General features: G+C 49.4%; 16 non-coding genes across 16 annotated transcripts; all 16 read left to right on the top strand.

Annotated features, from left to right (window-relative positions):
• Positions 1-3781: 3781 nt before the first annotated feature.
• On the top strand, positions 3782-3888 carry LOC121619014. Its single transcript, XR_006007478.1, has one exon. It is a non-coding gene; the product is annotated as a U6 spliceosomal RNA (small nuclear RNA).
• A 618-nt stretch (positions 3889-4506) lies between these two features.
• LOC121619039 lies at positions 4507-4614 on the top strand. Its single transcript, XR_006007502.1, has one exon. It is a non-coding gene; the product is annotated as a U6 spliceosomal RNA (small nuclear RNA).
• A 4076-nt stretch (positions 4615-8690) lies between these two features.
• On the top strand, positions 8691-8797 carry LOC121619015. Its single transcript, XR_006007479.1, has one exon. It is a non-coding gene; the product is annotated as a U6 spliceosomal RNA (small nuclear RNA).
• Positions 8798-9804: 1007 nt separating this feature from the next.
• Positions 9805-9911, top strand: LOC121619016. Its single transcript, XR_006007480.1, has one exon. It is a non-coding gene; the product is annotated as a U6 spliceosomal RNA (small nuclear RNA).
• Positions 9912-10812: 901 nt separating this feature from the next.
• LOC121619038 lies at positions 10813-10919 on the top strand. Its single transcript, XR_006007501.1, has one exon. It is a non-coding gene; the product is annotated as a U6 spliceosomal RNA (small nuclear RNA).
• A 1007-nt stretch (positions 10920-11926) lies between these two features.
• On the top strand, positions 11927-12033 carry LOC121619037. The gene has a single exon (XR_006007500.1). It is a non-coding gene; the product is annotated as a U6 spliceosomal RNA (small nuclear RNA).
• Positions 12034-12994: 961 nt separating this feature from the next.
• On the top strand, positions 12995-13101 carry LOC121619017. The gene has a single exon (XR_006007481.1). It is a non-coding gene; the product is annotated as a U6 spliceosomal RNA (small nuclear RNA).
• A 901-nt stretch (positions 13102-14002) lies between these two features.
• On the top strand, positions 14003-14109 carry LOC121619034. The gene has a single exon (XR_006007497.1). It is a non-coding gene; the product is annotated as a U6 spliceosomal RNA (small nuclear RNA).
• An 844-nt stretch (positions 14110-14953) lies between these two features.
• On the top strand, positions 14954-15060 carry LOC121619019. Its single transcript, XR_006007483.1, has one exon. It is a non-coding gene; the product is annotated as a U6 spliceosomal RNA (small nuclear RNA).
• A 901-nt stretch (positions 15061-15961) lies between these two features.
• Positions 15962-16068, top strand: LOC121619021. Its single transcript, XR_006007484.1, has one exon. It is a non-coding gene; the product is annotated as a U6 spliceosomal RNA (small nuclear RNA).
• An 844-nt stretch (positions 16069-16912) lies between these two features.
• LOC121619022 lies at positions 16913-17019 on the top strand. Its single transcript, XR_006007485.1, has one exon. It is a non-coding gene; the product is annotated as a U6 spliceosomal RNA (small nuclear RNA).
• A 901-nt stretch (positions 17020-17920) lies between these two features.
• Positions 17921-18027, top strand: LOC121619023. Its single transcript, XR_006007486.1, has one exon. It is a non-coding gene; the product is annotated as a U6 spliceosomal RNA (small nuclear RNA).
• A 1007-nt stretch (positions 18028-19034) lies between these two features.
• LOC121619024 lies at positions 19035-19141 on the top strand. Its single transcript, XR_006007487.1, has one exon. It is a non-coding gene; the product is annotated as a U6 spliceosomal RNA (small nuclear RNA).
• An 844-nt stretch (positions 19142-19985) lies between these two features.
• On the top strand, positions 19986-20092 carry LOC121619025. The gene has a single exon (XR_006007488.1). It is a non-coding gene; the product is annotated as a U6 spliceosomal RNA (small nuclear RNA).
• A 901-nt stretch (positions 20093-20993) lies between these two features.
• Positions 20994-21100, top strand: LOC121619026. The gene has a single exon (XR_006007489.1). It is a non-coding gene; the product is annotated as a U6 spliceosomal RNA (small nuclear RNA).
• Positions 21101-21955: 855 nt separating this feature from the next.
• On the top strand, positions 21956-22062 carry LOC121619035. Its single transcript, XR_006007498.1, has one exon. It is a non-coding gene; the product is annotated as a U6 spliceosomal RNA (small nuclear RNA).
• Positions 22063-22678: the final 616 nt, after the last annotated feature.

Raw genomic sequence — 22678 nt, forward strand, 5'->3', positions numbered from 1 at the left:
AAACCATCACTAGGCCCTGGCTGCTTCCTGACTCCCCCACACTAGAGAAGTGGAAGGATTTAGTTAATGAAGTATATATAATGGAAAAATTTACCTTTTCACTTCGCCTACAAATGTACAGATTTATTAAGTTACGGTCAAAATGGGTCTCTTAACAGTCACGGCCAGATTTTGTGGAGTTAACAAAGTGATAGATTTTGTTTTTGTTGTGGTGTTTTTTCTTTTCATGATCTGGTGCACAGATTTACTCTCTAAGGTTAGGATTGCTTGGTCTCCTGCTCATTTTATTTATTTGGATTGTCTCCTAACATACCAATACCAACACATTTCTGTTACGTCCCTCTTTTCAGAATGTAAATAGTTATTAAAATTCTACAGGATGCATACTATTAAAAAAAAAGAGGATAATGAGAAGGGAAGGGTAATAAATCCCGCTGTGTATATGTCGTATATTTTTTCCTCTCTGTAACTGCAAAGAAAAGCAATTTTGTAATGCTCTCACTTATCCTGTAAATAAAGAACTGAAAAAAAATAAAAAAAGGAAACATTTGAAATACTTTGGATGAAGCAGTGGGGGGATGCTGTGGGTGTGTATGGTTTATGTTGTGTCCCCCCTGTGCTCAGGATAAAGTGACTAGTCTCTCACAGCCCTGCTTACTTGTATGTTAGAACAGCTGGAAACCGGTCCTGATGAACCAGTTCCAGCTGTTCTGAGATGTCCTGCGCCCACTTCACGTACTTCTGTGTCACAAACAACACTCCGGGTTCTCTGTGCCCATGAAGTACCAGCTGTTCGTTTCCAAGAGCCTCCGAACGGTCAGGCTGTGGCCAGGGGTGGGGCACACCAGCTTTTATGACAACATCCTGTAGGGCGCCCACAGGAAGAACTGGCTCTGGAAGAAGGGGCTGAGGCGGGGGGGCTGGGTATACAGGAGCCGGTCACCAGGGGGGAACCACAACAGGTGGAGGTGAGGATGGGCAGCCTGCTCGCACCTCTGGTTAACAGAGAAACCTACCAGCAGAAAAGAAATGTGTATGTTGAGACACACACACACAGACACACACACACAGAGCTGCATGTAGACTGAGGTGCTGCAACCTTGTTGTCCCGGCTGAGCACGTACACCTGCAGCGACTGCATCCAGGACCCTGCCTTCACATTCTGCTTCATCAGCCACGACAACAAGGAAACAAAGTGTTCGCTCACACACCATCTCACATTGCCACCTGCCCCATTGCTAGCCACACTTAAGTTCGACTCTCGCTACTGGTGGACTCGCACAGGCATCGGCACGTCTTGCTGGTGTGCGTATTGAAGCCCGTCAACGCCTCTCGCTGACAAATCCCCCGCTGTCATCTCTGGGAACAGCTGGGCACAGCAGGTGAGGGCGTCTTTGACAGCGAGTGGCAACTGCAACATGTCCCTTCCTTCCCTCTCCTTCTGGTGGGACGCCAGCGTCTGCAGGCGTAGCCCACGATGTGGCCAAGGAGCCACGTAAAGTTTGAAAGTCTGTAATCCATTCTGCAAAAAGTCAGACAAGAAGCACATTTATTTTTTGCATAACGTGGTCGTTCAACAGAATTGGTTTAATTATTCATTCTCTGGACTTCACTTACACCCTTTTTTATCCATTGTCTTACATTAATTATGGCACCGCTGTTATTACAAGTTAATGTATAAATACTTCAGTGTTAATGTGACAAAATATAAAAAAGGTCGAATGTATGCACATAATCCAACTTGTCATTGTGCTGCACAGACAAGAGTGGGCAGATTTAACCATAAAGTAACAGTTTCAATAAAACCAAATAGATGTTTGGATGCTTCAAGATGAACAGTACAGTGGGAAGTACTGGACGCACACAATATAACCACTGAAAGACAAAATACGGGCCTGTAAAAACCCTCCAACACAGTTGACCTGCTTAATCAATGGCACACTGCAGGAAACAATAACATTGCTGGAGGCGAGGAACAATTTGCTTAGAAACAGCATCAACATCAACAGCATCAACAAATAATCAATTGTTTCCATTTTATTTATAGTCTGAGTCTGAACGATCTTTTATTTTGAAAAAACTTTTATTTTGAAAAATGACCGGATTCTCTTTGTTACATCTCTGTCACTTGAGCGCTCAAATTTAACCCACAAGCTCGCAAAATGAGTAAAAAACAGTCGTGTTTGGAAAGTTTCTTTGTGAAGGGGAAAAGCCCAGTGAAGAGACGACTTCCAAGAAAAATAAGCTTTTAACAGACAACACCAGGAGTCCGACTTGAAATATGGATTTGTCGACAGGTGATTCCCACACACCGAGCCCGCTCTGCATCATCTGCGGTGACCGGCTCTCTAATGAGGCCTCAAACCTGCTTTGCCACTGGAGACCAAGCACCCAGGTTTAAAAGACAATGTTGTTGGCGCAATCTTACGAGCAAGCTGCTCATAAAGTTGCATACGAGTACACAGTGGATTTACGTTTATTGTTATATAAGTACAATATAAACAATTTACGTACCCCACCCACTTTTCTCAGTCACGTTTCTCATAATAAAGCTTCTTACGTTTCTATTTCGAGTTCGTCTAAACATTCAACTAGCTTTTGTCATCAACACACACCGTCCACACACAGTAACATTAGCTACTACACCTACAAAGCCTTGTTCTTAATCTTTCAAACCAAGCCTAGATAACATCACAGACAGTTTTATTTGTCATAGTGTACCGCCCTTCTGGTCCTTATTCTGAATTCTCAGAGTTTCTATCAGGTTAGTCCTTAAAACAGACAAAATGATTATTATAGGTGACTTAAATGATAATGTGGCAAATGTACAACATTGACTTCTTTCACACACACACACACACACACACCAACAACAACAAAAAAGAATGTATTGTATTTATATGTCCCCTTTTTCAGGCTGCCTGGCAGGCAGAGGAAAAGGCCAGAAGGCAGGCCAAGGAATATTCCTTGCACCGCGTGAGAAAATCATGGCATGTTGAGTGCCGGCGGCAAGTCGGCAGCACCTTGTAAACCAGCCGAAGCAGTGGCGCTGGCCGTAGGCAAGAAATCTCTGCGCTTGCCAGGCCCTCCCAGGGGCTTTAGAATCCAGACTTCATGTGTTGTGACCGAAGTTCTTGCTGGCAACAACAGTGGCAATCACCACGTTATCAATATTGTAGCCAAGGCAGTTGTTGGCTGAGCCAAATCCAAACCATGCCTTTACCCAAACCAAGGACAAGTATTAAACTCTTGCCCACTGGGCCGTCTGCTTTGTCTCCCCCTACTGGCACATAGAGCCGGACGGACGCGAAAGGTGGACACATTCCAAGTGTTCAGGATAGGAGATTTTACAGGAAGCTCTTTACATACTGTGGCTTACGCCATAAGATGATCCCACATAGACATGCTCAGCCTTAGTGCGAGTCACCCACTTGTCCTGGAATGTCTTATGGCTGGGCACCATTAGATGTGGGGTCTCGAGTCCAGCCTGAACGTACAATTGGGCCCCGCCCCCTTTCAGTGACAGGGCATTCTTGACCTCATACTTTCTGTGGCTTTCATCAACATGCAGACAAAATGGGCAGCTAATGTGTTGCAGTTGCAGACAAAATAAGCAGCCAATATGCAGCAATTGCAAACATGCCAATGTCGGCAAGATCCCCTCACTTGCAATGCTTTAGGGTACGCCCCTCAACGGAATGCAGCACTCCAGTCTGCACTGCCATAAAGGGGTCGCTCTTTCAGCCAGGGAATAAGAGGTAGGCAGAGACTGATCACCAATGTGCTTGCTAAGGCAGCACATATGCAAAATTGGAATCGATACAGAGAAGATTAGCATGGCCCCTGCACAAGGATGACACGCAAACTCGTGAAGCGTTTCCACATTTTGATCTGACCTCTGTTGCCCGGAGCAGTTCTCCAGCAATGGAGGGGAATACGTGCCACCGCAGAACTGGACACAATTCGTGCTCTTCCTTGCACCGCGTGAGAAAATCATGGCATGTTGAGTGTCGGCAGCACCTCGTACACCAGCCGAAGCAGTGGCGCTGGCTGTAGGCAAGAAATCTCCGCGCTTGCCAGGCCCTACCAGGGGCTTTAGAATCCAGACTTCATGTGTTGTGACCGAAGTTCTTGCTGGCAACAACAGTGGCGCTGACCGTAGGCAAGAAATCTCTGCGCTTGCCAGGCCCTACCAGGGGCTTTAGAATACAGACTTCATGTGTTGTGACCGAAGTTCTTGCTGGCAACAACAGTGGCAATCACCACGTTATCAATATTGTAGCCAAGGCAGTTGTTGGCTGAGCCAAATCCAAACCATGCCTTTACCCAAACAAAGGACAAGTATTAAACTCTTGCCCACTGGGCCGTCTGCTTTGTCTCCCCCTACTGGCACATAGAGCCGGACGGACGCGAAAGGTGGACACATTCCAAGTGTTCAGGATAGGAGATTTTATGGGCAAGCTAATGTGTTGCAGTTGCAGACAAAATAAGAGACTGATCACCAATGTGCTTGCTAAGGCAGCACATATGCAAAATTGGAATCGATACAGAGAAGATTAGCATGGCCCCTGCACAAGGATGACTCGCAAACTCGTGAAGCGTTTCCACATTTCTCTCCTAAATGTTGAGGGAAAGATTTTCTTTAGTATCGTAGCACAGAGGCTGGCTAAATACTTGGAAAGGAATGGTATGATAGATTCGACAGTGCAAAAAGCAGGGATACCAGGATTTGCGGGATGCTTAGAGCATACTAGCATGATTTGGCATCAGATTCAGACAGCTAAGAGGGAGAAAAGAGACTTGAATGTTGTATTTTTAGATCTGGCTAATGCGTTTGGGTCAGTGCCACATAACCTTATTTGGAGTTCCTTTGACTACTTTAAAGTGCCGGAGATAGTTGTTAACTTGGTGAAAGCATATTTCCAAGACATCAGACTGTGTGCAAGTATCGCAGAGCTCACAACAGGCTGGCAAAGATTGGAGGTTGGTATTATGGCAGGATGTACAGTGTCCCCGCTAGCTTTCACAATGGCTATGGAGGTAATTATTAGGGCTTCCAAGTGGGTCGTAGGTGGAGAGAGACGGCAGAATGGAATGCGTCTTCCACCAATTAGGGCTTATATGGATGATATGACACTGCTAACTTCAACAGTGCCATGTACAAGGAGGTTGTTAGATAAAGTCAATCAGAATCTCAAGTGGGCTAGTATGAAGATTAAGCCTAGTAAGTCAAGGAGTATTTCAATATACAGAGGGAAAGTAAGTGATAGAAAGTTTGCTATAGATGGTGAGGAAATCCCAACAATTAGGGAGAAATCAGTTAAGAGTCTAGGACGGTGGTACAATGTGGACCTGAATGATGTTGAACAGGTTGTGCAATTTAGAAAGGATGTTGCAGAAGGGCTGGAGAGAATAGATAAATCGGGGCTCCCAGGAAAACTGAGGTTGTGGTGCTTGCAGTTTGGCTTGTATCCTAGGTTAATGTGGCCAATGTCAGTATATGAAGTCCCATTATCTGTAGCAGAGAGAATGGAAAGGCTAGTTAGCTCTTATATTAGAAAATGGTTGGGTGCTCCCAGGTGCTTAAGCAATGTAGCTTTGTATGGGAAAGGAATGCTTCAGCTGCCAGTATCCAGTCTAACAGAGGAGTTTAAATGCACTAAGGTTAGGACAGAACTTTTATTATCTGGGAGTAAGGACATGTTAGTTAGCAATGTGGTTCCGAATCCTTCTGGGGGGAGGAAATGGAACCCAAGGGCAGCAGTGCAGGAGGCAGAGGCAGCTCTTAGGCATGCAGAAATAGTAGGAAATGTTCAATTTGGCCGGGGAGGCTTGGGGCTTGGCCCAGGCAAACCAGTGTGGAATAAAGCAGGTCTAAAGGAGAAAAGAAAGCTTGTAGTGGAACAGGTGCGTAGGCAGGAGGAGTTGTTAAGAGGGGCAAAAGCAGTTGGTCAAGCCAAACAGGGACAATGGTTGAATTGGGAAGGTGTTGAGAAGAGGAAACTTAGTTGGAGGGACCTGTGGAATATGGAGGAAGGCCGTATTAAATTTCTGATAGGGGCGACATACGATGTGTTGCCAACCCCGCAGAACCTAAGTCTCTGGGTACAGGGCGATCAATCGTGCCCACTCTGCTCAGGTACAGCAAGTTTAAAGCACATTTTGTCAGGTTGTAGAATTAGCTTATCACAAGGCCGGTATACATGGCGGCATAATCAGGTGCTGAGAAGCTTAGCCGCAGGCATTGAGGAGAGAAGGAAGCAGGTGAATTCTGGAAGTTCTAGAAAGGAGAGGTTAGATGTGCAGTTTGTTCGAGAGGGGGAGAAAAATAGAGCTGCTAAGTCAGGGAGAAAGCAGGTAGGTGGCTGCCTGGTAGGGGCTGATGATTGGCAAATGCAGGTCGACTTGGGAGGAAAGCTAGTTGTGGCCCAGGATATAGTTTATAGTAATCTGAGGCCAGACATTGTCTTATGGTCCATGAGTAAAAAGACTGTGTATTTTATTGAGTTAAAATTCCCTGGTGAAAATTCAGTGGAGGCAGCTTATGAAAGGAAGAAGACTAAGTATGCAGATTTAAAGACAGAATCTGAGCAGAGGGGATGGAAGACCAGGGTCTGTCCGGCTGAAGTGGGGTGTAGAGGTTTTGTTGCAGGGTCAGCTGTTTCACTGTTGAGTGCATGGGCAAAATTTAAGAAAGACAGTGAGGGAGATGTCAGATGAGGCTGCTAGGTCTAGTCAGTGGATATGGATCAGGAGAAATAGTAGTAGTTGGGGGGTGAAATAGGGACAGTGGGGGGGGGGGGGGGGGGGGGGGGGGCAGAGGACATGCATGCCTAACCCGGCAAGAGAAGAGGTTAAAGTCTGAACAAGACACCTCTCCTCTGCTCTGCTTTCCCCGCCCCATCTTCTCGCTCTGCCAATAGGAAGAGAACCAGGAAGTTTAGATAAGGTGGGGGTGTGGCCAGCTAGAGTCTCTCTTTGGGACCATGCGGCCTGTTCAGGTGAGTTTGCATGGTAAGACACGGAGTTGGCTTGTTTTTTGATCTTTTTGGTTGTTTTCCTGTTTTGTTTGCTTCTTGAAGGAAATGTTAGGGTTTGTTTTCCTGCTCTGTTTGCTTTTTGAAGGAAATGGTAGGGTTTGCTGCTTCTTGAGGGAAATGTTAGAAGAGGCTGTTAAATCTAGTCTGTGTTTTAGGCCTCCACCTTCAGCACCTTCTAAATTTCCCACCCCCTACCCGAACAAGGGTCTGTTTCCAATCCCTACTTTCATCTTTTGACTCTACCTCTTTATTTTCTATCCCCTACCCGAACCAGGGTTTGTATTCCCACCCCGCTTTTTCTTGGTGCAGTTGGTGAGAGGCAGGGGTAGATGATGGTAGTGTGGCAATCGGCAGTTACATGTGGCATCTAGGCCTGTGGTAGCATTGTAGCAGCTAACAATAGCTAAAGCGGTGAGAGTATGATAGTATCTTAGCAGTTAGTATTGGTAGCTAGCAATTAACATTAACAGTATAAGTGAATCTAGCTTTATTGTCTTCTTCTGTTCCTCTTAGCAGGTAGCGGTTAGCACGTAACATTAGCTAAATGGTAGCATCGGAACTGTATTGTCTTCTTCTGTTCTTCCTAGCGGTTAGCAGTAGCATTAGCAATAGTTAAATGGTAGCATCGGTACTGGCCACTACCTGGAGCATCTCTGGGTCAGTTGAACGTGGCGGTGCTGTTTGGATTGTGTAGGAGCAGTGTGAACTGGCACTAGGGGGGGTGACTCTGGGACGCCGGAGTTCACTGCCTAACCTCCTGGAGGTGTAGTGGGACTAAGTAGGCGAAACACTGTTGAAGGGAGGTTTCCACCTGATGACCCCCAGAGACGTGTTAGGAATCACTGCTCTTTGGCAGGTATAGAGGCAGATTAGAGCTCCAAGGTTCTTCACTGAGAATGAATCCTCTTTTTGAGCACAAGTATCTTGTGTTTAAATTAACTGCGCTTGCCAGGCCCTACCAGGGACTTTAGAATCCAGACTTCATGTGTTGTGACCGAAGTTCTTGCTGGCAACAACAGTGGCAATCACCACGTTATCAATATTGTAGCCAAGGCAGTTGTTGGCTGAGCCAAATCCAAACCATGCCTTTACCCAAACCAAGGACAAGTATTAAACTCTTGCCCACTGGGCCGTCTGCTTTGTCTCCCCCTACTGGCACATAGAGCCGGACGGACGCGAAAGGTGGACACATTCCAAGTGTTCAGGATAGGAGATTTTACAGGAAGCTCTTTACATACTGTGGCTTACGCCATAAGATGATCCCACATAGACATGCTCAGCCTTAGTGCGAGTCACCCACTTGTCCTGGAATGTCTTATGGCTGGGCACCATTAGATGTGGGGTCTCGAGTCCATCCTGAACGTACAATTGGGCCCCGCCCCCTTTCAGTGACAGGGCATTCTTGACCTCATACTTTCTGTGGCTTTCATCAACATGCAGACAAAATGGGCAGCTAATGTGTTGCAGTTGCAGACAAAATAAGCAGCCAATATGCAGCAATTGCAAACATGCCAATGTCGGCAAGATCCCCTCACTTGCAATGCTTTAGGGTACGCCCCTCAACGGAATGCAGCACTCCAGTCTGCACTGCCATAAAGGGGTCGCTCTTTCAGCCAGGGAATAAGAGGTAGGCAGAGACTGATCACCAATGTGCTTGCTAAGGCAGCACATATGCAAAATTGGAATCGATACAGAGAAGATTAGCATGGCCCCTGCACAAGGATGACACGCAAACTCGTGAAGCGTTTCCACATTTTGATCTGACCTCTGTTGCCCGGAGCAGTTCTCCAGCAATGGAGGGGCATACGTGCCACTGCAGAACTGGACACAATTCGTGCTCTTCCTTGCACCGTGTGAGAAAATCATGGCATGTTGAGTGCCGGCAGCAAGTCGGCAGCACCTCGTAGACCAGCCGAAGCAGTGGCGCTGGCCGTAGGCAAGAAATCTCTGCGCTTGCCAGCCCCTACCAAGGGCTTTAGAATCCAGACTTCATGTGTTGTGACCGAAGTTCTTGCTGGCAACAACAGTGGCGCTGGCCGTAGGCAAGAAATCTCTGCGCTTGCCAGGCCCTCCCAGGGGCTTTAGAATCCAGACTTCATGTGTTGTGACTGAAGTTCTTGCTGGCAACAACAGTGGCAATCACCACGTTATCAATGTTGTAGCCAAGGCAGTTGTTGGCTGAGCCAAATCCAAACCATGCCTTTACCCAAACCAAGGACAAGTATTAAACTCTTGCCCACTGGGCCGTCTGCTTTGTCTCCCCCTACTGGCACATAGAGCCGGACGGACGCGAAAGGTGCACACGTTCCAAGTGTTCAGGATAGGAGATTTCACAGGAAGCTCTTTACATACTGTGGCTTACGCCATAAGATGATCCCACATAGACATGCTCAGCCTTAGTGCGAGTCACCCACTTGTCCTGGAATGTCTTATGGCTGGGCACCATTAGATGTGGGGTCTCGAGTCCAGCCTGAACGTACAATTGGGCCCCGCCCCCTTTCAGTGACAGGGCATTCTTGACCTCATACTTTCTGTGGCTTTCATCAACATGCAGACAAAATGGGCAGCTAATGTGTTGCAGTTGCAGACAAAATAAGCAGCCAATATGCAGCAATTGCAAACATGCCAATGTCGGCAAGATCCCCTGACTTGCAATGCTTTAGGGTACGCCCCTCAACGGAATGCAGCACTCCAGTCTGCACTGCCATAAAGGGGTCGCTCTTTCAGCCAGGGAATAAGAGGTAGGCAGAGACTGATCACCAATGTGCTTGCTAAGGCAGCACATATGCAAAATTGGAATCGATACAGAGAAGATTAGCATGGCCCCTGCACAAGGATGACACGCAAACTCGTGAAGCGTTTCCACATTTTGATCTGACCTCTGTTGCCCGGAGCAGTTCTCCAGCAATGGAGGGGCATACGTGCCACTGCAGAACTGGACACAATTCGTGCTCTTCCTTGCACCGCGTGAGAAAATCATGGCATGTTGAGTGCCGGCAGCAAGTCGGCAGCACCTCGTAGACCAGCCGAAGCGGTGGCGCTGGCCGTAGGAAAGAAATCTCTGCGCTTGCCAGCCCCTACCAAGGGCTTTAGAATCCAGACTTCATGTGTTGTGACCGAAGTTCTTGCTGGCAACAACAGTGGCAATAACCACGTTATCAATATTGTAGCCAAGGCAGTTGTTGGCTGAGCCAAATCCAAACCATGCCTTTACCCAAACCAAGGACAAGTATTAAACTCTTGCCCACTGGGCCGTCTGCTTTGTCTCCCCCTACTGGCACATAGAGCCGGACGGACGCGAAAGGTGGACACATTCCAAGTGTTCAGGATAGGAGATTTTACAGGAAGCTCTTTACATACTGTGGCATACGCCATAAGATGATCCCACATAGACATGCTCAGCCTTAGTGCGAGTCACCCACTTGTCCTGGAATGTCTTATGGCTGGGCACCTTTAGATGTGGGGTCTCGAGTCCAGCCTGAACGTACAATTGGGCCCCGCCCCCTTTCAGTGACAGGGCATTCTTGACCTCATACTTTCTGTGGCTTTCATCAACATGCAGACAAAATGGGCAGCTAATGTGTTGCAGTTGCAGACAAAATAAGCAGCCAATATGCAGCAATTGCAAACATGCCAATGTCGGCAAGATCCCCTCACTTGCAATGCTTTAGGGTACGCCCCTCAATGGAATGCAGCACTCCAGTCTGCACTTCCATAAAGGGGTTGCTCTTTCAGCCAGGGAATAAGAGGTAGGCAGAGACTGATCACCAATGTGCTTGCTAAGGCAGCACATATGCAAAATTGGAATCGATACAGAGAAGATTAGCATGGCCCCTGCACAAGGATGACACCCAAACTCGCGAAGCGTTTCCACATTTTGATCTGACCTCTGTTGCCCGGAGCAGTTCTCCAGCAATGGAGGGGCATACGTGCCACTGCAGAACTGGACACAATTCGTGCTCTTCCTTGCACCGTGTGAGAAAATCATGGCATGTTGAGTGCCGGCAGCAAGTCGGCAGCACCTCGTAGACCAGCCGAAGCAGTGGCGCTGGCCGTAGGCAAGAAATCTCTGCGCTTGCCAGCCCCTACCAAGGGCTTTAGAATCCAGACTTCATGTGTTGTGACCGAAGTTCTTGCTGGCAACAACAGTGGCGCTGGCCGTAGGCAAGAAATCTCTGCGCTTGCCAGGCCCTCCCAGGGGCTTTAGAATCCAGACTTCATGTGTTGTGACCGAAGTTCTTGCTGGCAACAACAGTGGCAATCACCACGTTATCAATGTTGTAGCCAAGGCAGTTGTTGGCTGAGCCAAATCCAAACCATGCCTTTACCCAAACCAAGGACAAGTATTAAACTCTTGCCCACTGGGCCGTCTGCTTTGTCTCCCCCTACTGGCACATAGAGCCGGACGGACGCGAAAGGTGCACACGTTCCAAGTGTTCAGGATAGGAGATTTCACAGGAAGCTCTTTACATACTGTGGCTTACGCCATAAGATGATCCCACATAGACATGCTCAGCCTTAGTGCGAGTCACCCACTTGTCCTGGAATGTCTTATGGCTGGGCACCATTAGATGTGGGGTCTCGAGTCCAGCCTGAACGTACAATTGGGCCCCGCCCCCTTTCAGTGACAGGGCATTCTTGACCTCATACTTTCTGTGGCTTTCATCAACATGCAGACAAAATGGGCAGCTAATGTGTTGCAGTTGCAGACAAAATAAGCAGCCAATATGCAGCAATTGCAAACATGCCAATGTCGGCAAGATCCCCTCACTTGCAATGCTTTAGGGTACGCCCCTCAACGGAATGCAGCACTCCAGTCTGCACTGCCATAAAGGGGTCGCTCTTTCAGCCAGGGAATAAGAGGTAAGCAGAGACTGATCACCAATGTGTTTGCTAAGGCAGCACATATGCAAAATTGGAATCGATACAGAGAAGATTAGCATGGCCCCTGCACAAGGATGACACGCAAACTCGTGAAGCGTTTCCACATTTTGATCTGACCTCTGTTGCCCGGAGCAGTTCTCCAGCAATGGAGGGGCATACGTGCCACTGCAGAACTGGACACAATTCGTGCTCTTCCTTGCACCGTGTGAGAAAATCATGGCATGTTGAGTGCCGGCAGCAAGTCGGCAGCACCTCGTAGACCAGCCGAAGCAGTGGCGCTGGCCGTAGGCAAGAAATCTCTGCGCTTGCCAGCCCCTACCAAGGGCTTTAGAATCCAGACTTCATGTGTTGTGACCGAAGTTCTTGCTGGCAACAACAGTGGCGCTGGCCGTAGGCAAGAAATCTCTGCGCTTGCCAGGCCCTCCCAGGGGCTTTAGAATCCAGACTTCATGTGTTGTGACCGAAGTTCTTGCTGGCAACAACAGTGGCGCTGGCCGTAGGCAAGAAATCTCTGCGCTTGCCAGGCCCTCCCAGGGGCTTTAGAATCCAGACTTCATGTGTTGTGACCGAAGTTCTTGCTGGCAACAACAGTGGCAATCACCACGTTATCAATGTTGTAGCCAAGGCAGTTGTTGGCTGAGCCAAATCCAAACCATGCCTTTACCCAAACCAAGGACAAGTATTAAACTCTTGCCCACTGGGCCGTCTGCTTTGTCTCCCCCTACTGGCACATAGAGCCGGACGGACGCGAAAGGTGCACACGTTCCAAGAGTTCAGGATAGGAGATTTCACAGGAAGCTCTTTACATACTGTGGCTTACGCCAAAAGATGATCCCACATAGACATGCTCAGCCTTAGTGCGAGTCACCCACTTGTCCTGGAATGTCTTATGGCTGGGCACCTTTAGATGTGGGGTCTCGAGTCCAGCCTGAACGTACAATTGGGCCCCACCCCCTTTCAGTGACAGGGCATTCTTGACCTCATACTTTCTGTGGCTTTCATCAACATGCAGACAAAATGGGAAGCTAATGTGTTGCAGTTGCAGACAAAATAAGAGACTGATCACCAATGTGCTTGCTAAGGCAGCACATATGCAAAATTGGAATCGATACAGAGAAGATTAGCATGGCCCCTGCACAAGGATGACACGCAAACTCGTGAAGCGTTTCCACATTTTGATCTGACCTCTGTTGCCCGGAGCAGTTCTCCAGCAATGGAGGGGGATACGTGCCACTGCAGAACTGGACACAATTCGTGCTCTTCCTTGCACCGCGTGAGAAAATCATGGCATGTTGAGTGCCGGCAGCAAGTCGGCAGCACCTCGTAGACCAGCCGAAGCGGTGGCGCTGGCCGTAGGCAAGAAATCTCTTCGCTTGCCAGGCCCTCCCAGGGGCTTTAGAATCCAGACTTCATGTGTTGTGACCGAAGTTCTTGCTGGCAACAACAGTGGCAATCACCACGTTATCAATGTTGTAGCCAAGGCAGTTGTTGGCTGAGCCAGATCCAAACCATGCCTTTACCCAAACCAAGGACAAGTATTAAACTCTTGCCCACTGGGCCGTCTGCTTTGTCTCCCCCTACTGGCACATAGAGCCGGACGGACGCGAAAGGTGCACACGTTCCAAGTGTTCAGGATAGGAGATTTCACAGGAAGCTCTTTACATACTGTGGCTTACGCCATAAGATGATCCCACATAGACATGCTCAGCCTTAGTGCGAGTCACCCACTTGTCCTGGAATGTCTTATGGCTGGGCACCATTAGATGTGGGGTCTCGAGTCCAGCCTGAACGTACAATTGGGCCCCGCCCCCTTTCAGTGACAGGGCATTCTTGACCTCATACTTTCTGTGGCTTTCATCAACATGCAGACAAAATGGGCAGCTAATGTGTTGCAGTTGCAGACAAAATAAGCAGCCAATATGCAGCAATTGCAAACATGCCAATGTCGGCAAGATCCCCTCACTTGCAATGCTTTAGGGTACGCCCCTCAACGGAATGCAGCACTCCAGTCTGCACTGCCATAAAGGGGTCGCTCTTTCAGCCAGGGAATAAGAGGTAGGCAGAGACTGACCACCAATGTGCTTGCTAAGGCAGCACATATGCAAAATTGGAATTGATACAGAGAAGATTAGCATGGCCCCTGCACAAGGATGACACGCAAACTCGTGAAGCATTTCCACATTTTGATCTGACCTCTGTTGCCCGGAGCAGTTCTCCAGCAATGTAGGGGCATACGTGCCACTGCAGAACTGGACACAATTCGTGCTCTTCCTTGCACCGTGTGAGAAAATCATGGCATGTTGAGTGCCGGCAGCACCTCGTAGACCAGCCGAAGCAGTGGCGCTGGCCGTAGGCAAGAAATCTCTGCGCTTGCCAGCCCCTACCAAGGGCTTTAGAATCCAGACTTCATGTGTTGTGACCGAAGTTCTTGCTGGCAACAACAGTGGCGCTGGCCGTAGGCAAGAAATCTCTGCGCTTGCCAGGCCCTCCCAGGGGCTTTAGAATCCAGACTTCATGTGTTGTGACCGAAGTTCTTGCTGGCAACAACAGTGGCAATCACCACGTTATCAATGTTGTAGCCAAGGCAGTTGTTGGCTGAGCCAAATCCAAACCATGCCTTTACCCAAACCAAGGACAAGTATTAAACTCTTGCCCACTGGGCCGTCTGCTTTGTCTCCCCCTACTGGCACATAGAGCCGGACGGACGCGAAAGGTGCACACGTTCCAAGAGTTCAGGATAGGAGATTTCACAGGAAGCTCTTTACATACTGTGGCTTACGCCAAAAGATGATCCCACATAGACATGCTCAGCCTTAGTGCGAGTCACCCACTTGTCCTGGAATGTCTTATGGCTGGGCACCTTTAGATGTGGGGTCTCGAGTCCAGCCTGAACGTACAATTGGGCCCCGCCCCCTTTCAGTGACAGGGCATTCTTGACCTCATACTTTCTGTGGCTTTCATCAACATGCAGACAAAATGGGCAGCTAATGTGTTGCAGTTGCAGACAAAATAAGAGACTGATCACCAATGTGCTTGCTAAGGCAGCACATATGCAAAATTGGAATCGATACAGAGAAGATTAGCATGGCCCCTGCACAAGGATGACACGCAAACTCGTGAAGCGTTTCCACATTTTGATCTGACCTCTGTTGCCCGGAGCAGTTCTCCAGCAATGGAGGGGGATACGTGCCACTGCAGAACTGGACACAATTCGTGCTCTTCCTTGCACCGCGTGAGAAAATCATGGCATGTTGAGTGCCGGCAGCAAGTCGGCAGCACCTCGTAGACCAGCCGAAGCGGTGGCGCTGGCCGTAGGCAAGAAATCTCTTCGCTTGCCAGGCCCTCCCAGGGGCTTTAGAATCCAGACTTCATGTGTTGTGACCGAAGTTCTTGCTGGCAACAACAGTGGCAATCACCACATTATCAATGTTGTAGCCAAGGCAGTTGTTGGCTGAGCCAGATCCAAACCATGCCTTTACCCAAACCAAGGACAAGTATTAAACTCTTGCCCACTGGGCCGTCTGCTTTGTCTCCCCCTACTGGCACATAGAGCCGGACGGACGCGAAAGGTGCACACGTTCCAAGAGTTCAGGATAGGAGATTTCACAGGAAGCTCTTTACATACTGTGGCTTACGCCAAAAGATGATCCCACATAGACATGCTCAGCCTTAGTGCGAGTCACCCACTTGTCCTGGAATGTCTTATGGCTGGGCACCATTAGATGTGGGGTCTCGAGTCCAGCCTGAACGTACAATTGGGCCCCGCCCCCTTTCAGTGACAGGGCATTCTTGACCTCATACTTTCTGTGGCTTTCATCAACATGCAGACAAAATGGGCAGCTAATGTGTTGCAGTTGCAGACAAAATAAGCAGCCAATATGCAGCAATTGCAAACATGCCAATGTCGGCAAGATCCCCTGACTTGCAATGCTTTAGGGTACGCCCCTCAACGGAATGCAGCACTCCAGTCTGCACTGCCATAAAGGGGTCGCTCTTTCAGCCAGGGAATAAGAGGTAGGCAGAGACTGATCACCAATGTGCTTGCTAAGGCAGCACATATGCAAAATTGGAATCGATACAGAGAAGATTAGCATGGCCCCTGCACAAGGATGACACGCAAACTCGTGAAGCGTTTCCACATTTTGATCTGACCTCTGTTGCCCGGAGCAGTTCTCCAGCAATGTAGGGGCATACGTGCCACTGCAGAACTGGACACAATTCGTGCTCTTCCTTGCACCGTGTGAGAAAATCATGGCATGTTGAGTGCCGGCAGCACCTCGTAGACCAGCCGAAGCAGTGGCGCTGGCCGTAGGCAAGAAATCTCTGCGCTTGCCAGCCCCTACCAAGGGCTTTAGAATCCAGACTTCATGTGTTGTGACCGAAGTTCTTGCTGGCAACAACAGTGGCGCTGGCCGTAGGCAAGAAATCTCTGCGCTTGCCAGGCCCTCCCAGGGGCTTTAGAATCCAGACTTCATGTGTTGTGACCGAAGTTCTTGCTGGCAACAACAGTGGCAATCACCACGTTATCAATGTTGTAGCCAAGGCAGTTGTTGGCTGAGCCAAATCCAAACCATGCCTTTACCCAAACCAAGGACAAGTATTAAACTCTTGCCCACTGGGCCGTCTGCTTTGTCTCCCCCTACTGGCACATAGAGCCGGACGGACGCGAAAGGTGCACACGTTCCAAGAGTTCAGGATAGGAGATTTCACAGGAAGCTCTTTACATACTGTGGCTTACGCCAAAAGATGATCCCACATAGACATGCTCAGCCTTAGTGCGAGTCACCCACTTGTCCTGGAATGTCTTATGGCTGGGCACCTTTAGATGTGGGGTCTCGAGTCCAGCCTGAACGTACAATTGGGCCCCGCCCCCTTTCAGTGACAGGGCATTCTTGACCTCATACTTTCTGTGGCTTTCATCAACATGCAGACAAAATGGGCAGCTAATGTGTTGCAGTTGCAGACAAAATAAGAGACTGATCACCAATGTGCTTGCTAAGGCAGCACATATGCAAAATTGGAATCGATACAGAGAAGATTAGCATGGCCCCTGCACAAGGATGACACGCAAACTCGTGAAGCGTTTCCACATTTTGATCTGACCTCTGTTGCCCGGAGCAGTTCTCCAGCAATGGAGGGGGATACGTGCCACTGCAGAACTGGACACAATTCGTGCTCTTCCTTGCACCGCGTGAGAAAATCATGGCATGTTGAGTGCCGGCAGCAAGTCGGCAGCACCTCGTAGACCAGCCGAAGCGGTGGCGCTGGCCGTAGGCAAGAAATCTCTTCGCTTGCCAGGCCCTCCCAGGGGCTTTAGAATCCAGACTTCATGTGTTGTGACCGAAGTTCTTGCTGGCAACAACAGTGGCAATCACCACGTTATCAATGTTGTAGCCAAGGCAGTTGTTGGCTGAGCCAGATCCAAACCATGCCTTTACCCAAACCAAGGACAAGTATTAAACTCTTGCCCACTGGGCCGTCTGCTTTGTCTCCCCCTACTGGCACATAGAGCCGGACGGACGCAAAAGGTGCACACGTTCCAAGTGTTCAGGATAGGAGATTTCACAGGAAGCTCTTTACATACTGTGGCTTACGCCATAAGATGATCCCACATAGACATGCTCAGCCTTAGTGCGAGTCACCCACTTGTCCTGGAATGTCTTATGGCTGGGCACCATTAGATGTGGGGTCTCGAGTCCAGCCTGAACGTACAATTGGGCCCCGCCCCCTTTCAGTGACAGGGCATTCTTGACCTCATACTTTCTGTGGCTTTCATCAACATGCAGACAAAATGGGCAGCTAATGTGTTGCAGTTGCAGACAAAATAAGCAGCCAATATGCAGCAATTGCAAACATGCCAATGTCGGCAAGATCCCCTCACTTGCAATGCTTTAGGGTACGCCCCTCAACGGAATGCAGCACTCCAGTCTGCACTGCCATAAAGGGGTCGCTCTTTCAGCCAGGGAATAAGAGGTAGGCAGAGTCTGACCACCAATGTGCTTGCTAAGGCAGCACATATGCAAAATTGGAATCGATACAGAGAAGATTAGCATGGCCCCTGCACAAGGATGACACGCAAACTCGTGAAGCGTTTCCACATTTTGATCTGACCTCTGTTGCCCGGAGCAGTTCTCCAGCAATGGAGGGGCATACGTGCCACTGCAGAACTGGACACAATTCGTGCTCTTCCTTGCACCGTGTGAGAAAATCATGGCATGTTGAGTGCCGGCAGCAAGTCGGCAGCACCTCGTAGACCAGCCGAAGCAGTGGCGCTGGCCGTAGGCAAGAAATCTCTGCGCTTGCCAGCCCCTACCAAGGGCTTTAGAATCCAGACTTCATGTGTTGTGACCGAAGTTCTTGCTGGCAACAACAGTGGCGCTGGCCGTAGGCAAGAAATCTCTGCGCTTGCCAGGCCCTCCCAGGGGCTTTAGAATCCAGACTTCATGTGTTGTGACCGAAGTTCTTGCTGGCAACAACAGTGGCAATCACCACGTTATCAATGTTGTAGCCAAGGCAGTTGTTGGCTGAGCCAAATCCAAACCATGCCTTTACCCAAACCAAGGACAAGTATTAAACTCTTGCCCACTGGGCCTTCTGCTTTGTCTCCCCCTACTGGCACATAGAGCCGGACGGACGCGAAAGGTGCACACGTTCCAAGAGTTCAGGATAGGAGATTTCACAGGAAGCTCTTTACATACTGTGGCTTACGCCAAAAGATGATCCCACATAGACATGCTCAGCCTTAGTGCGAGTCACCCACTTGTCCTGGAATGTCTTATGGCTGGGCACCTTTAGATGTGGGGTCTCGAGTCCAGCCTGAACGTACAATTGGGCCCCGCCCCCTTTCAGTGACAGGGCATTCTTGACCTCATACTTTCTGTGGCTTTCATCAACATGCAGACAAAATGGGCAGCTAATGTGTTGCAGTTGCAGACAAAATAAGCAGCCAATATGCAGCAATTGCAAACATGCCAATGTCGGCAAGATCCCCTCACTTGCAATGCTTTAGGGTACGCCCCTCAACGGAATGCAGCACTCCAGTCTGCACTGCCATAAAGGGGTCGCTCTTTCAGCCAGGGAATAAGAGGTAGGCAGAGACTGATCACCAATGTGCTTGCTAAGGCAGCACATATGCAAAATTGGAATCGATACAGAGAAGATTAGCATGGCCCCTGCACAAGGATGACACGCAAACTCGTGAAGCGTTTCCACATTTTGATCTGACCTCTGTTGCCCGGAGCAGTTCTCCAGCAATGTAGGGGCATACGTGCCACTGCAGAACTGGACACAATTCGTGCTCTTCCTTGCACCGTGTGAGAAAATCATGGCATGTTGAGTGCCGGCAGCACCTCGTAGACCAGCCGAAGCAGTGGCGCTGGCCGTAGGCAAGAAATCTCTGCGCTTGCCAGCCCCTACCAAGGGCTTTAGAATCCAGACTTCATGTGTTGTGACCGAAGTTCTTGCTGGCAACAACAGTGGCGCTGGCCGTAGGCAAGAAATCTCTGCGCTTGCCAGGCCCTCCCAGGGGCTTTAGAATCCAGACTTCATGTGTTGTGACCGAAGTTCTTGCTGGCAACAACAGTGGCAATCACCACGTTATCAATGTTGTAGCCAAGGCAGTTGTTGGCTGAGCCAAATCCAAACCATGCCTTTACCCAAACCAAGGACAAGTATTAAACTCTTGCCCACTGGGCCGTCTGCTTTGTCTCCCCCTACTGGCACATAGAGCCGGACGGACGCGAAAGGTGCACACGTTCCAAGAGTTCAGGATAGGAGATTTCACAGGAAGCTCTTTACATACTGTGGCTTACGCCAAAAGATGATCCCACATAGACATGCTCAGCCTTAGTGCGAGTCACCCACTTGTCCTGGAATGTCTTATGGCTGGGCACCTTTAGATGTGGGGTCTCGAGTCCAGCCTGAACGTACAATTGGGCCCCGCCCCCTTTCAGTGACAGGGCATTCTTGACCTCATACTTTCTGTGGCTTTCATCAACATGCAGACAAAATGGGCAGCTAATGTGTTGCAGTTGCAGACAAAATAAGAGACTGATCACCAATGTGCTTGCTAAGGCAGCACATATGCAAAATTGGAATCGATACAGAGAAGATTAGCATGGCCCCTGCACAAGGATGACACGCAAACTCGTGAAGCGTTTCCACATTTTGATCTGACCTCTGTTGCCCGGAGCAGTTCTCCAGCAATGGAGGGGGATACGTGCCACTGCAGAACTGGACACAATTCGTGCTCTTCCTTGCACCGCGTGAGAAAATCATGGCATGTTGAGTGCCGGCAGCAAGTCGGCAGCACCTCGTAGACCAGCCGAAGCGGTGGCGCTGGCCGTAGGCAAGAAATCTCTTCGCTTGCCAGGCCCTCCCAGGGGCTTTAGAATCCAGACTTCATGTGTTGTGACCGAAGTTCTTGCTGGCAACAACAGTGGCAATCACCACGTTATCAATGTTGTAGCCAAGGCAGTTGTTGGCTGAGCCAGATCCAAACCATGCCTTTACCCAAACCAAGGACAAGTATTAAACTCTTGCCCACTGGGCCGTCTGCTTTGTCTCCCCCTACTGGCACATAGAGCCGGACGGACGCGAAAGGTGCACACGTTCCAAGTGTTCAGGATAGGAGATTTCACAGGAAGCTCTTTACATACTGTGGCTTACGCCATAAGATGATCCCACATAGACATGCTCAGCCTTAGTGCGAGTCACCCACTTGTCCTGGAATGTCTTATGGCTGGGCACCATTAGATGTGGGGTCTCGAGTCCAGCCTGAACGTACAATTGGGCCCCGCCCCCTTTCAGTGACAGGGCATTCTTGACCTCATACTTTCTGTGGCTTTCATCAACATGCAGACAAAATGGGCAGCTAATGTGTTGCAGTTGCAGACAAAATAAGCAGCCAATATGCAGCAATTGCAAACATGCCAATGTCGGCAAGATCCCCTCACTTGCAATGCTTTAGGGTACGCCCCTCAACGGAATGCAGCACTCCAGTCTGCACTGCCATAAAGGGGTCGCTCTTTCAGCCAGGGAATAAGAGGTAGGCAGAGACTGATCACCAATGTGCTTGCTAAGGCAGCACATATGCAAAATTGGAATCGATACAGAGAAGATTAGCATGGCCCCTGCACAAGGATGACACGCAAACTCGTGAAGCGTTTCCACATTTTGATCTGACCTCTGTTGCCCGGAGCAGTTCTCCAGCAATGGAGGGGCATACGTGCCACTGCAGAACTGGACACAATTCGTGCTCTTCCTTGCACCGTGTGAGAAAATCATGGCATGTTGAGTGCCGGCAGCAAGTCGGCAGCACCTCGTAGACCAGCCGAAGCAGTGGCGCTGGCCGTAGGCAAGAAATCTCTGCGCTTGCCAGCCCCTACCAAGGGCTTTAGAATCCAGACTTCATGTGTTGTGACCGAAGTTCTTGCTGGCAACAACAGTGGCGCTGGCCGTAGGCAAGAAATCTCTGCGCTTGCCAGGCCCTCCCAGGGGCTTTAGAATCCAGACTTCATGTGTTGTGACCGAAGTTCTTGCTGGCAACAACAGTGGCAATCACCACGTTATCAATGTTGTAGCCAAGGCAGTTGTTGGCTGAGCCAAATCCAAACCATGCCTTTACCCAAACCAAGGACAAGTATTAAACTCTTGCCCACTGGGCCTTCTGCTTTGTCTCCCCCTACTGGCACATAGAGCCGGACGGACGCGAAAGGTGCACACGTTCCAAGAGTTCAGGATAGGAGATTTCACAGGAAGCTCTTTACATACTGTGGCTTACGCCAAAAGATGATCCCACATAGACATGCTCAGCCTTAGTGCGAGTCACCCACTTGTCCTGGAATGTCTTATGGCTGGGCACCTTTAGATGTGGGGTCTCGAGTCCAGCCTGAACGTACAATTGGGCCCCGCCCCCTTTCAGTGACAGGGCATTCTTGACCTCATACTTTCTGTGGCTTTCATCAACATGCAGACAAAATGGGCAGCTAATGTGTTGCAGTTGCAGACAAAATAAGAGACTGATCACCAATGTGCTTGCTAAGGCAGCACACATGCAAAATTGGAATCGATACAGAGAAGATTAGCATGGCCCCTGCACAAGGATGACACGCAAACTCGTGAAGCGTTTCCACATTTTGATCTGACCTCTGTTGCCCGGAGCAGTTCTCCAGCAATGGAGGGGGATACGTGCCACTGCAGAACTGGACACAATTCGTGCTCTTCCTTGCACCGCGTGAGAAAATCATGGCATGTTGAGTGCCGGCAGCAAGTCGGCAGCACCTCGTAGACCAGCCGAAGCGGTGGCGCTGGCCGTAGGCAAGAAATCTCTTCGCTTGCCAGGCCCTCCCAGGGGCTTTAGAATCCAGACTTCATGTGTTGTGACCAAAGTTCTTGCTGGCAACAACAGTGGCAATCACCACGTTATCAATGTTGTAGCCAAGGCAGTTGTTGGCTGAGCCAGATCCAAACCATGCCTTTACCCAAACCAAGGACAAGTATTAAACTCTTGCCCACTGGGCCGTCTGCTTTGTCTCCCCCTACTGGCACATAGAGCCGGACGGACGCAAAAGGTGCACACGTTCCAAGTGTTCAGGATAGGAGATTTCACAGGAAGCTCTTTACATACTGTGGCTTACGCCATAAGATGATCCCACATAGACATGCTCAGCCTTAGTGCGAGTCACCCACTTGTCCTGGAATGTCTTATGGCTGGGCACCATTAGATGTGGGGTCTCGAGTCCAGCCTGAACGTA

This window comes from Chelmon rostratus, chromosome 15 (genome assembly GCF_017976325.1).
Source record: "Chelmon rostratus isolate fCheRos1 chromosome 15, fCheRos1.pri, whole genome shotgun sequence".
Lineage (NCBI taxonomy): Eukaryota > Metazoa > Chordata > Actinopteri > Chaetodontiformes > Chaetodontidae > Chelmon > Chelmon rostratus.